General features: G+C 44.7%; 1 protein-coding gene across 2 annotated transcripts in view; it reads left to right on the forward strand.

Annotated features, from left to right (window-relative positions):
* The first annotated feature begins 1,296 nt into the window (after positions 1-1,296).
* LOC109510398 (uncharacterized) overlaps positions 1,297-13,487 on the forward strand; it is an 18,866-nt gene continuing 6,675 nt past the window's right edge. The window contains exons 1-2 of one of the 2 annotated variants that reach the window (XR_002167116.1): positions 1,297-1,389; positions 2,407-2,754. The gene's annotated coding sequence lies outside the window, so the exon portion shown is untranslated. Of the gene's footprint in view, positions 1,390-2,406; positions 2,755-13,487 lie in introns of those variants that run through there. The other variant, XM_019860689.1, reaches the window with a different exon arrangement.

Genomic DNA, 13,487 nt, shown 5'->3' on the forward strand with positions numbered 1-13,487 from the left:
GGAGCCTATCCCAGCTGTCTTCGGGCAGTAGGCGGGGGACACCCTGAACCGCTTGCCGGCCAATCGCATGGCACACATAGACCAACAACCACCCGTTCTCACACTCACTCCTCGGGACAATTTCGAGTCTTCAGTTAGCTTGCCAGGCATGTTTTTGAAATGTGGGAGGAAACCGCAGTACCCGGAGAAAACCCACGCAGGCTCGGGGAGAACATGCAAACTCCACACAGGGAGGCCAGAGCTGGAATTGAAACCCGTACCTCTGCACTGTCAAGTCGACACACCAACCACTGGCCCACCGGGCCGCCCTTTCATTTAACATTTTAATTAAATTAGATTTTTCATCTTTTGGACTATGACATGTTTTTTTCGGGGGGTTCTGGGTTGGACCAATTGACTGACGACAGACAGACTGGCGGACCAGTGAAATTTACTGACGGAAACGTGGTTAAAATAGCATGACAGATGGACGTTTACAGGTCTGGCTTGAAAATAAAAATGACGGATTAAACGATAACGGACGGGCGCCCAGGCCACTGATGGATGAGCGCGACCTGCAAAATGTGGTCAAGAGGTGGTCACTCTGGCTAACTATGATGAGCTTTGGTGCAAATGTAACTAACGCGCTGAGTTATTTTTTGTGATGTTTACCTTTGTCGTTTTTCGCCAGGTCATCCGAGAACAGCAAGTTCACTGGAGCCCTGCAATGGGGTCCCGTCGGGATCGTCGTCACAACAGTTTGATGCAATTCTCAGTTCCCTTGTATATAATAAGAGAAAGCAACAAAGCAACAAAGCAAACGAGCAGGCTCGCTGGCGACGTTCCTCACACTGCCATGCAAGTCGAGTTGGCTGCGAGGATTACGTTCTCCTTTCAGTTTGCTGCCGATGGCCCGAGCAGGCCTGTCCGTTTTCTTCCTCGTGTAAACACTCGGTTTCGCCATGAAATTCAGGTGAACATCGAGCCACTTTGTAACATCAACCGCCCGCTTTGTAATCCTGTAAGGATTGGAAAGTTGCTTTTCCATCTGGCAATGTGAGGTTGTTTTCTTATCATGTGTTCATCTTAACGTATTCTACCATTCTTTCCCCTGATGACATTGTTCTGTCCCCGATTTACAGTTAATTTAAGTTTGAATGTTGCATTTAAAATACACTAAAGTAACGTTAATATTCCTATGCATAGTTGAGAGTATTTCTTTGTGTAACGCAACTTTATTGAGTTGTAAACAGCGTAGTTCACTACCGGACGTGACGTCATGAAAGCGGAAGATGCGTATAAGGAAGCAAGAAGTAGAGCGATAGATCGTCACCAAGAGAGGAACGTATGGCAGTCGAGTCTCATCCAGCAAAATCCACATACATCTTATGCCTTTGGTAGGCATCGTGGGTATGTACAAGTTTGTATTTTTATTGGTGAACAGTTCTGTGACGCTTTATGTTAAAAATGCTGTTTGGCGATGTGTATAAAACATGTTATGATTTGAGCTAGCGCACCCTAATTGCGTTAGCACGATGACGTCTTACTAGTTTCGCGGTCGAAGTCATGTTAGCTAATTTAGTTGGTTGTAAATGAAAAGCAATTCATATACACTGCGAATTCAGTTTGTTTTTTATTGTAACATCTGCGCATGGTGTGAATTGAAGGTAATTTCGCCTCATATTGTATGTTACAGTTTCACATTTTTCAATATCATTAAACCTGTGGACTAAAAGTAACGTCTTCAGAGTCGTGGTGTATAAGATGAGTTTAGCTGACTGTCCAAATCTGGCGAGACAGTACAGACATCATCTTTGTGAACAAACTGAAAATGGGTCTATGGACTCGATAATTCATGGCTGGGTTTTTTTTTTTTTTAATCCAATCAGGTGCGAGATTCTCTGCATTTTCCCGCCCTTAGATCAGAGCTGACAAGTTTTGCGACGTAGAGCCGATCAAATTGGAGCGTAGGATTGATGATTACGTCTGGGTGCCCGAGGAATATTTTGACATGATTAAAAATGAATTTTCAAGGTCGACTTTTCAAGGAAAACTTAACACTTGTGGTCACTCGGTCAACGCTGTACCCGGTTGGCTTGTTTCAACACAGAGCAGCAACTAGCTTGCGCTGACTACTCAACTATCGCCATCCGAAATGAACAAAGTCTTCGAGTAAGAAAGAAACTATGCCGCAAGACTGACTGGTAAACAATATCGAGAAAGGCAGACGACAGGACCTTAATGTTGTTTTGTTGCATGAGGTTTTCGGGACTTTAGCCTAATATTCCAAAACAAGCTAGCAAAAGACACACACACACACGCGGTACACGTTCACGCCCGTTCCTGACAAATGACCGTGATTTAATGCCCAATTAATTCCAAATTCTATCCCCATTTTTTTCCAATGTGCTTCGCTCCGAACAAAAGGGAGGTGAGATTTATTCCTCACTTGGGCGCGTGTGGATGGGTGGAGGAGGGTCGGTCTGGTTCATGCGCGGGCATAACCCGGGCCCCTCCAGGAGAGGCCCCCACTGCCAGCTGCCAGCCATAATCAAGCCGCCCCGCGGTGTCCATCACTGATGATGTTTGACGAGTGCGCGTCATCCCAATGTGGCTTCCCCGCTACCTTCAAAATAAGCCCTGTGCTCCCCCAAATTGTGTTGAAAGTGACTCCCAAGTTGCCCAAATCAACAGTTAGCTGTGACCACAAATTTCGCGATATGCCTTTGAGATTTCCACGGTTTCATGAATCATTTCTGTTTTTATCCACAGCAAAAAATAAAAATAAATAAGAAAAAAAAAGAAAATCTGTGTCTTGTTGGCTGCTGTCATTCTTTCCTTCTTGTGATCATTAAAGGATTATTCTATGTCCCTGTAAAGTGAAAATATATGTTCTGTATCTCTGAGAAGATTTTTGTTCAACAATCTTGCCAAATTTGAATATGTCAAAAAGCGGCAAGTAAATAAAATGAGGCTTGAAAACGGCGCAAAATCCAATCATTATCTCTGCTCTCAAATGCTGCGGACGCATCTTGCGCAATTCGCTGTCACCACACTCCGCCCATCTGTCAACTGTCAATCAAATACGGCCGAAGCTCATTTCAACGTACTCAGTCTACGTTTACACCCCGAACTGCTTTATCCTCACAAGGGTCGCGGGGGGTGCTGGAGCCTATCCCAGCTGTCTTCAGGCAGCAGCCGGGGGACACCCTGAACCGGTCGCCAGCCAATCGCAGGGCACACAGAGACGAACAACCATTCGCGCTCACACTCACACTTAGGGACAATTTGAAGTGTTCAATTAGCCTGCCATGCATGTTTTTGGAATGTGGGAGGAAACCGGAATACCCGGAGAAAACCCACGCAGGCCCGGGGAGAACATGCAAACTCCACACAGGAAGGCCAGAGCTAGAATTGAACCCGGTACCTCGGCACTGTGAAGTCAAAGGTGCTGACCACTCGACTACCGGGCCGGCCACGGTCCACATTGACTTTCGTAAACACGCCGTGTTAAATAACCTCAGGCTCGGAGTGCACGCACGTCACTTCATGGCTGCATTCAGGGGCCTATCCCAGCTGACTTTGGGGAGAAAAACAATCCCATGCCGCCCGCGCACAAGTCAGGCCAAGTGTACCACTACTTCGTCGGCAAGGGGCCACTGCGTTTAGAACCCAAATCTCCAAATTCACTCAACGGGGGGGGGGTGATTTGTTGATGAATTCCAAGCACTCATCCCAAAACCTCACCCCTCTGTCCGCCCGAGCAAAGAATGATCTTTCCTTCGCCGATCCGTACGGCAACATTGCTGCCGTTTCTTTCAATTAATAATAAGCGAATCGCAAGCGCTTCCTTTAATGGAAGCGATGAAAGATTTATACGTGACATTATCAAAGCTGCTCTGCTGTGAGGGAGACGCCCTTGCACGCCCGCCGAGCTCAACCAATCGCAGTTCTATGAATATGACATGAGACTGATTTGATGTTACATCAGCGCCGGGCCAAGACAGGAAGTCTGACGGAGACCGCTGGTCTATTTCTGCCTTTCTCCGTCACTGGCTCTCCAGGCGAGAGATCAGCGCAGGGTGGAGTGTAGCTGGTGTTTTGCCCGAGGGGGGACACGGACACGCATGCTGTCATTGTTCCACAGCTGCCACGCCACACCATCCCCTCCCCCCTCGCCCGCTCCCCCTCCCTCGGTGGCCATCCTCACCTTTAGGGCGTCCCCCGCTGCCCCGCCTCTCTAATGAAGAGTGACACGCATCCGCAGAATCTGATGGAGTCTGAAAACGGGGCTCGCGCCTCCCCCCCCCATTTGGTTGCCTGTTATTGACCGAGCCGGCTCACGCTGAGCGGAGGTGATGAGCGCGCCACATACCCATGAGGCATTGCGCAAGAGCTCAAAGGGCAGATGCGCAAGTATGGAAACACGAGGGTCCAATTTTCTTTATTCATGAACCGAGTGATTGATATTGGGAGTCAAATGAAAGACTCTAATTGCTCCCCTTAAATGAGGAATAACTTACGGGCTCATTCTAAAGCTGGCGTGCGCCTGTGCATGTGTCCGTGTGTGTGTGTGTTTGTGTGTGCGTTGTGCATGCATGTGCATTTGGTGAGATATCAAAGTGACAACTCCTAAGGCTGCGGGCTCCCGACATATCACTTCAAATAATTCATATGCTCCTTTGTGACAGTTTCTTGCCTTTGTGTCACCAAGGCACGGTGTTGTTTTCGAGATACTGTCCTTTTAGAAAATAAAGGGGTAACAGAGAGCGACCCATCTGTTTTTGTTAGGCTTTGTGGAGTTTTCACAGAAGCTAGAAAAACGAAAAAACAGTGGAACCTCGATTTAGCCGACTTGGAACCAACTGACTCTGAATTCAAAGGACAGAAAATAGTGTCCAGTCTACTCAAAACATCACTTATGAAGCAGCTGTTTAAATCTGTTAGGTCCAGAATTAGCCAGAATTTGCCACAGGGCCAGTAAACGGCACTATGGAGCGTCAGATCTCGCTTATCTGTCTCCTTTGCGCTGACTAATTTTCCCAGTGCACCCAAAACATTCCTGGCCAACTCTCCATTTAGAGCGAGGGTCGGCAACTCGCGGCTCTGGAGCCACATGCGGCTCTTTAGCGCCGTCCTAGTGGCTCTCTGAAGCTTTTTCCAAAATGTTTGAAATTGGAGTTCAAAATCCTGAAGAGCGAATCCTCTAGAACCAACCTCCTGACTTCTTTTTTTTTTTTTTTTTTTTTTTAAAAGCTCTCAAAATCAACAGAAGATGAGCATATTATCAGCGTATGACTCGTGATATTGGCATTGGTCAATTGATAATCTCTGATCTACTCTTTGGGAATGCAAAACAGCAAAGCGCCATAGGAACTTTTTGTCCCAGGAATTAATTATTGGGTGAAAAAAAAGAGTCTTGAGTTCTTCACAAGGCATTCTCGTGAACATCGAGTTATGCCATAAGGGAACACACCTTTAGTTGTTAAGAGAAATCCAACTCACTGTGTGTGTGTGTGTGTCTGTGTGCGCGCGCGTTAAGTGGGCCAACATGCCCACGTCCACACACCCACATAAAAGCAAGCTGTACGTGCACATGTGCGTCTGTGCAGCCAGCGGTGTAATATGATAAGCTCGAGCAAAGCGCATACCTGATGCCATTAAATGCAATTTCCCCCGTGTCTCAGCCAAGCCATTTGTCAGCTGCTAACACCGCACGTTTTATTAAAAAGCTCATCCGCCTCAATTAACTGTGCCCGCAAAGCAGTTTAACTCCGCTCTAATCCTGTCAAGATGTTTAAACGGGACTCATGTAGGCTAAGTGTATCATTTCAAAACCTGCCAGTCACATTTTATGGTTCTTTAAGCCACCATTTATCGGCACTTACTAATTCAGTTCCGCTCAGAGGGGAGTGCTTTTTTTTTTTTTTTTTTTTTGGGGGGGGGGGGGGGGTGAAGCAACAGTAAGGAAAAAATGCGCCAGGTCAAATTATTTTCAATGCCACATTTCAATTTCAATATGCTAAACACAATTTATTTTGCAACCATATGTGACCAACGACACCACGTGAGCATTTTCCTTTTTCTAAAATACGGCGGTGTCTCAAAATACAAGTTCTGCCGACGTACATTCAAGTCATGAAGAAGACGCTTCTTCAATGGAGGCGGTTTCGTAATTCCACCCCCTTTCCCCCTTAGTTCAAGTTAATCAGCAATAAATAGTTAGGCCTACCATGTTTTTTTTTTTGTTTTATTTCTTTCGAAACTGTTTTCATTTATTTCTAGATTGCGCTACATTTATTTTTAACTACACATTTGTTTTTAAAAAAAAGTAACCGTTTTGGGGCTGAAACATATTAATTGCATTTGCATTCATTTCACTAGGAAACATTATCTTGGTTTCTGAACGTTTTGGATTACAAATGGACATTTCACAGGGAAACATTATCTTGTTTTATGAATGTTTTGACTTCCAAATGGGCTCTCGGAATGAAGAGTGTCGTAACCCGAGTTTGCGCTGTAAGTAGAAATATCATTGATCCGTTCCAGCCATTTCCCAAAAAACAAATTTTAAAACTTGGAATGTGCATTTTAATGAACAAAAATAGGACTCCATCATCTTGCACGCTTATAAAAACATCCATCCATCCATCTATCCATCCATCGATCTGAACCGTACAGTAATGACATAATAAAATCATTTTTGTTAAAGAACAAACACAAGTTCTCTGTTTGAGCTTTTGGGAAAGAAGAACTTCAGGATACAATCAATAAATTTCGACAACAGACGCACATAAATCCTCAAGCTCAAAACCCAAAGCACAACTCCAGAAAGAAGAACGAGAGCTCGAGTCTTGACTCTTCGATGGTTTCCCTCGGCAAGCGGAGTGAAGCAATTGTGTGGTTTTGTTGTACTTTGTCCCGATCTCAGGACCGATGTTGTGTTTGTTTGGACTTAGTTTCCACAATGTTTGATGAGTGTACACCGTGTCTGATGGAACCAATCTGCAAATAAAGTGAACGACTCGTCGGTAAAAGTCTCGCCTGTTCGTTCGCCAGGGGGAAGGCTCGCCGGACAGTTCGCTATTTTAGTGTACTCTGTGTTATTGCTCTGGTGCTCCTCTTCATAAATATAGAGCGGAGTTGTTATTTACGGGGTTTTTTTTCTTTTTTTTTTTTTTTTTGTCTTTAAGTTCTTGCGAACCAAATTACCTGTCCCTGCAATCAAATATTAGCACGTAACGGCTTTCCATCAGCTCAGGTTTCTCTCTCACCGATACATTAGCGCAAACCAGGAGGTCGACGACACAGCGCAACGCCGGATGGGCTTGGCGGGGTGGAGAAAGGTGCAAATTGGGTGCCTGGTGGTCTTCCTCAGAGTTGATAAGTGAATTGGCCCGGCGCGGCTTCACTTTGCCCGCCTTTTCTCTCACTTGACGTGTGGCGATGGCTCAGCCGAAAGACGGCTCGAGATCAACTTGGTGACGCTGACGTTTGAAAGCGAAATCGGCGAAGCGCCGGCTAAATGCGAGCAGGTGTGATCATAACAGAGACCAATTGCAATTAGATCTCGGGACGTGGGGGCGGCTTGCGCGCTATGTATTTTTAATCAAAGCTGTTAGCATCTGTCACGGATGCCGTATTACTCACGCCCACCTCTGATGGTGTGCAAAATAGATGGCCGCACGGTTACATGTCGCCGGTGGCCAAGAGCAGAACTTTCTTTATGTTTTAAGAAGGAAAAAGTGCAGTCAATAATATTGTTCTTTTGTAAAAAAAAAAAACGTACTATAAAAATATAATTCAATAGAACGTAAAGAATTAACGGTCTGTGTGTGCGTCATGAAGTAATGCTTCACTTCAATTCGTTGCGCTGCTCCTTCTGGTGTTCCAATCTTTGCCACCCGGAGTGGGGGGTTGGCAGGGGCAATGTGAGTGAGTTTCAACAGAGGATCAATGAAATATGCCCCAGAGTATTGTGATATTGTCTTGTCTATGTGTGTTGATACACCAATTGTGTTCAAATATCCGTTTCCTTTTAGGGTCATGACATTGCAACTATCAATGCTAATCATTAGCGGATCTATGGTTCTTTCCATGATGTGTTAGCATCAACACCACTCTTTTGATGTTTAGTTTGACACGCCACTTCATCTGAAGCTTCATTTTGTTTTGAAGAAGAAGAATTGTTCACTAACTGCCAAACTGAGGCTTATTGTGAAACGAATTGAGTTCAGTTTGTGATGCAAAAAAAAAAAAAAAAAAGCCTCTCAGGATACCACAATTGATTCTGATTTGCATCTCATTTTACAGGACACAATGAGCTTAGATGTTATTTTGAGTGGCTCATTTTCGCGAAGATGAAATTGCATTCCCGCGTGCTGCATCTTTCTTGACAAAGAGACATTGCCAAATCATGGCCAGGCAGGCATGCTAATAACAATGTTTTCAGTTTTGTCGGTCATTGAAAATGTGAAACATTTTGAAAAAAAAAGAAAAGGTGGGGTTGAATCAGCACACAGTTTTCTTGTCCTCTCTTTTACTGTGCTCCAGGGTGTAACGCGGTCTCCACACACAAATATTTCACATCTGAACTGATTTTTAACGTGAGAGTTCCCACACATGACCTTACTGTTCTTTGTGTGTGTTGCTATTTAGTTGCTCAAAATGGCACACGACACACATTGACACCCCCCCCCAAAAAAAAAGCAAAATTAGCTGATGACAAGTGGGGGGGGGGGAAATGCACCACTACCACATTTTTCAGATCGTGAACAATTAAAAGTACTTGCATGCGAGTGCTCGCCGATACGTGATCGCGCCACTCCATCTTGCCATTGTGTTGAAGATAAGATAAGAAAACCTTTATTGTCTCAAAATGGAGACATTTGCAATGTACAGCAGCAAAGTTCGGAGGGAAGAAGTAGAAAAAGTAGAAAACAAGTATTTGCATGCACAAAATAATTAAAAAAAAGAACTGCACACAGTACAGAATGCAAAATAAAAATACAAAATGTATTTGATTTCAGTCAAACATTGTTGAACAAGACAATACACAAACCTTTCTTGACCATCAGATACGTTTATAATCGTCGCTGTCTCGTGAAAAATAGGGATGTCCATTTTTGCCATTTAATTTTGTTTTTTACATTGATGGCGTGTCTGCATTTCAGAATTTTCTCAGGACAGCGCCGTTTTTTTGAGTTCGAGATTGCCGTTTGAGACTTGTAACCTGCAACGCAATTATCATGTAAAAGGAGTGCATGGATGACATCCCACAACTGAATTTGGGCAACGGCAGCTTCACAATAACAGGTCAAACAAACCAAAATTGGTGACTTAGCTTGTGGCAACAAAAGCACCCCGATACAAATGTCATCACCCCTCAAACTCTCTTTATCTTTTCGGTACAGGACCGATCTTATTCTGGTGGTGGTTGAGTCCAAAAGTAAAAATCTAAACTGATCCAGCGGTCTCTCTGTCCCAATTTAGTTTTCATCCATCGGTTTATCCCTCGTCCCTCCATCCATTGATACATTCAAAAATGCGTCAGGTGAGAGTCAGAAGCATATTCCGAGATGACAATGCCACGACTCATGGGGCGCTGAATGTGCAAGCGTGCGTCAAAAAGAAAAATGCCACTTTTCCACTTGGACTGGCCACCACATCGTCCAGGAGTTGATGAAAGTGGACGTGTGTTTATCCTTTTACAATGGCAGGGATGATGCCAGAAATCAACCCAGTCAAATATTGTCATTAAAGCAGAACGTATTGCAATCTGTCAGTGTGTGTGTGTGTGTGTGTGTGTGGCCCCTCACTCGACCATGTGCTAACCTCACACAGCTGCAGAGTCCCCTTGAGGGTTTGTCACACAGGCAACACAGGGGGAGGATGCGACCGAAAGCAGCATCTCTCATTTTCATGCACTGCCGTTCTGGCACAGATTTTGCACACCGCTGCGGTTGTGCAATCTCTTTTCGGCTTGTCACTTACACTTTCCATCAGTCGTTGCTCTCAAAACTGATTGGTCACCGTGGCAAACGTGCATGTGCGCATATTGACACTGGGAATAAACACGCGAGCTCCCCCGAGTGGAACGTCAAATGTACAGTGAACCCCTGCCTGTTCCCTTTTTACGATAGTCACCCCCCCCCCCCCCACACACACGCTCCCCCCCAAAAACCCCGACCCCCCCTCCCCACACACACACAAACACAACGATCCCCTCCCCGGCTGAACGTATCCTCAGTGAATTTTATTTGTCTAACTTTGTGTGCTTTTTGTAATGCCACAAGAGTGCGCCAGCGCTGTGGGTAATAGGAAAGTAGTAATTGGAAACATTTGTATTGTTGAAGTGATACATCCTGAACTGAAAGAGAGCCAAGTTTAGCCTGGGTTGTGAGGTGAGGTATCGGAAAGTTTTTATACATTACAGTGCATGAAATATTTCCAAAGACATACATCATACTTTCAGAGATGCTGATTACGGTGCAAAAGAATGTTTTGCTAGTTGAAGTTGACTCTTATCGCCTTTTGCTCCGACCAACCAATCAGAGGTTGCAAAAATGCTGACATCATCGAGGGCCAGCCCTCTGGCCCTGTGAGGACGAATTTCACATCCGCTTGATGAAAGAAAATAAAAATCTATGTTGCTATTATGCAGTCATTTAGGTGATAGCACTCCTAATTCTGATGGCCCAGGGCAGATTAGCTTGACATAGCAACACACATAAGACAAACTCTGATTGGATCATAAAAATCCAACCACCACACGTACTCGAAGCAGTGCAGCCAGGGGGAAACGCTCTCAAATGAAGCCAAAAGACTGTTGGGAATAAATGTGTACAATTTCACGGAAGAGAAATATCAGAATTGTGGCTGTAAATGTAGATCGGTGCCTCTGACTGCGTTTACGCCGGCAAACAAGGCCTTTCTAGCCCTGACCGACCACCACGGACTTGACATCATTGTAAATGTGTTGCTCAAAATATCTGCATGTATGTGTACTAAGGTTTAGACTTGATGTAAAAGAGCCAAAGAAACTCGCTCGGCTTCCGGCCGCAGCTTTATGTCCGCCATGGAAAGCTTGCCTTGTCTCCTTCCAGCTCAGGTTCCTCAGCTATGCCTGTCAATCATACGCTGTTTCCTCTGAGTGCGTTTTCTATCTGTCAAGGGTCATAGAGAGCAAGAATGAGACCCGTTGTCACCCAGCCTGACTCCCCCCCAACGCCCCCCCCCCCCTCCACCTTCCCTTGCGCTCACTCCTTAGAGAGGTGTATCTCCACCTTGTGCGTCGTGTCTGGGCATGACCTGTTGCTAGGTAACCCTGGGTCACAGCTGCAGACTACGGCAAATCCTTTTTTTTTTTCCTTCTTTTTTTTTCTTTATTTATCAGCCAGTTCTGTGGGAGATGGTGGCTGTAATTTATTAGTTTGCTATTGGGCGCACAGCGCAAGTTTGAGATTGTAAAAAGAAGTGACGGGGATCACCGCATTACAAATTCATCCACTTTTTTTTTTTTTACCATGAAAATCAAGCATCTCCAACAACAAAGCCAATGGTAATGCACTTTCCATGCTGGTAATTGAACAGATGTGGTCTGAAGGCTTGAAGTGCCCAGAAAAAAAATATTTCTTCGAACGGTGTGTGACTCATTCATGTTCCAAGGATGGCGCGGATGCATCCAGTTTACTTCGGCCATCGAAAACCGCTCACGAACGTCATTAATATGTCCCGTACCGACGCACGCGCACTCCTTTTTCGAAACGTTGAGTTTGAAAGCAAAAGCTGACATCTACATTTTGGGTGAATGAAGTTAAAAATAAATAAATACACAAATAAATACATAATTAAACTCTGGTTGCATCTTAAGGTCTAATGTAATTTATTGAAGAGCTCTCTCAACAAGGTCTTTGTTGTTCTTTCATTTCAAAACCAGGTAAGACCAAGAAAGCAATTTGCTTCAAAAACAGCCGAGCCCAAAATGCTCACATAACATAACTGAAATGATGAGCGTTATGCTCTGTCAATTAAAAAAATAATAAGAAGTGAGTGCACCAGAACTTATGTCTTTTCAACTAACCGTTCACCTTCATGTCAAAGTTTTTGTCATGTTGAAGGAGAAGGGCAAGAACCCAATTGGAACAATTTATTCCCAAAACAAACGAGGCAGGAGGATTGACCAAACCACTAAATTCACCAAGGGAATGAACCCAAATCTACAGGAAACATAATATGACCAGATCCACCGAACTAACAACAGAACCAGGCAGCAACAGCGTCAATGAACAACGACCGAATGAAAAGGGATCGAAATATACCAGTAAGCAAACTGACGAGACAACGAGGCACACCTGGACAAGACACCAGCGTCAGGAGGTCGCTGATTGGTGGACACAAACAACAGGGCTGACGAGAACAGGTGAAAACAACAAAACAAACAAACATGAGACAAAATTAAATCAAATCAAAGGCAAAAACACAGTTGATAAGATTGAAATGAACCCTCATTTGTAACACTTCAAAAGAAAAGATGATCTTTGTTGTCGCTATCTTGAAGAATCTGCTAAGCAACTTGAAGTGAAGAATCTTAGGTTAGCACATGCACCATCGAGCAATACCGCGAGAGGCAATCTGCTAGCACGCATGAAACTGTAACCACTTGAGTTTTCCGGATTTTTCGGCAGAGGCTAATGACGCACTTTGGTCTCTGACACTCGTGTCTCGATTCAGTATCAGGCGCAGTTGCAAGATACTGTTACGATACTCCTAGCTACAACAAGATGGCGAGCTAGCTCGTGGTTAGCATGAGACGGCAGGCAACAGTATAGCCACCGGAGGCTTGAAGCGGATCTATTTTCTCGGTTCAAACATGTAGTGATGTGACGCCACAAGAAAGTCGTCTTCTCTGCGTTGTGTCAAATTTAGAAGACGTTTATTTTCTCTTAACAGGGACTTAAGACTATGACACTGAAAACGGTTGTAGCACATCCTATACGTTGGTAGCGACAAAGAAGCTTTTTGCTTTTTTCATCATTCATGATTTTGGATGCAAAGTTGTCACGCCTTATCCATCGCGTTACTTTGTCAAATGAGTGTTAAATTGAATTGGACGCTGCCTGGCCCATCTGATGATTTGCGCAACACTTGAGTGTGATCTTAACGTGCGATTCCTTGGCCCAGTCAAAACTTCTGATTGAAGTCTCAGCCAGTGCGCCTTGTTAAATCTCTCAGCTTAATGTGCCTGTGATGAATCTTTTTCACATGCTTCCTCCAGGCCATATCTGATCAAAACAAATGCACCTGCACTAAGCCCCCCCACCCCCAACCCCCTCCCAAGTGCAACTCCTCTGGGACGGGTAAAAATTGACTCCCTGGCTTCCTCCGCCAGGCAATTACGTGCCATCTGTTCCCATCTTGGTTGTTCCAGCTCATTTTGTTTCTGCGATTGTTCGTCTAATATCATCGGCCCGACAGCACGAGCGGGGAAAGTGTGTGTGTGTGTGTGT

This window comes from Hippocampus comes, unplaced genomic scaffold, assembly GCF_001891065.2.
Source record: "Hippocampus comes isolate QL1 unplaced genomic scaffold, H_comes_QL1_v1.1 scaffold56, whole genome shotgun sequence".
NCBI lineage: Eukaryota > Metazoa > Chordata > Actinopteri > Syngnathiformes > Syngnathidae > Hippocampus > Hippocampus comes.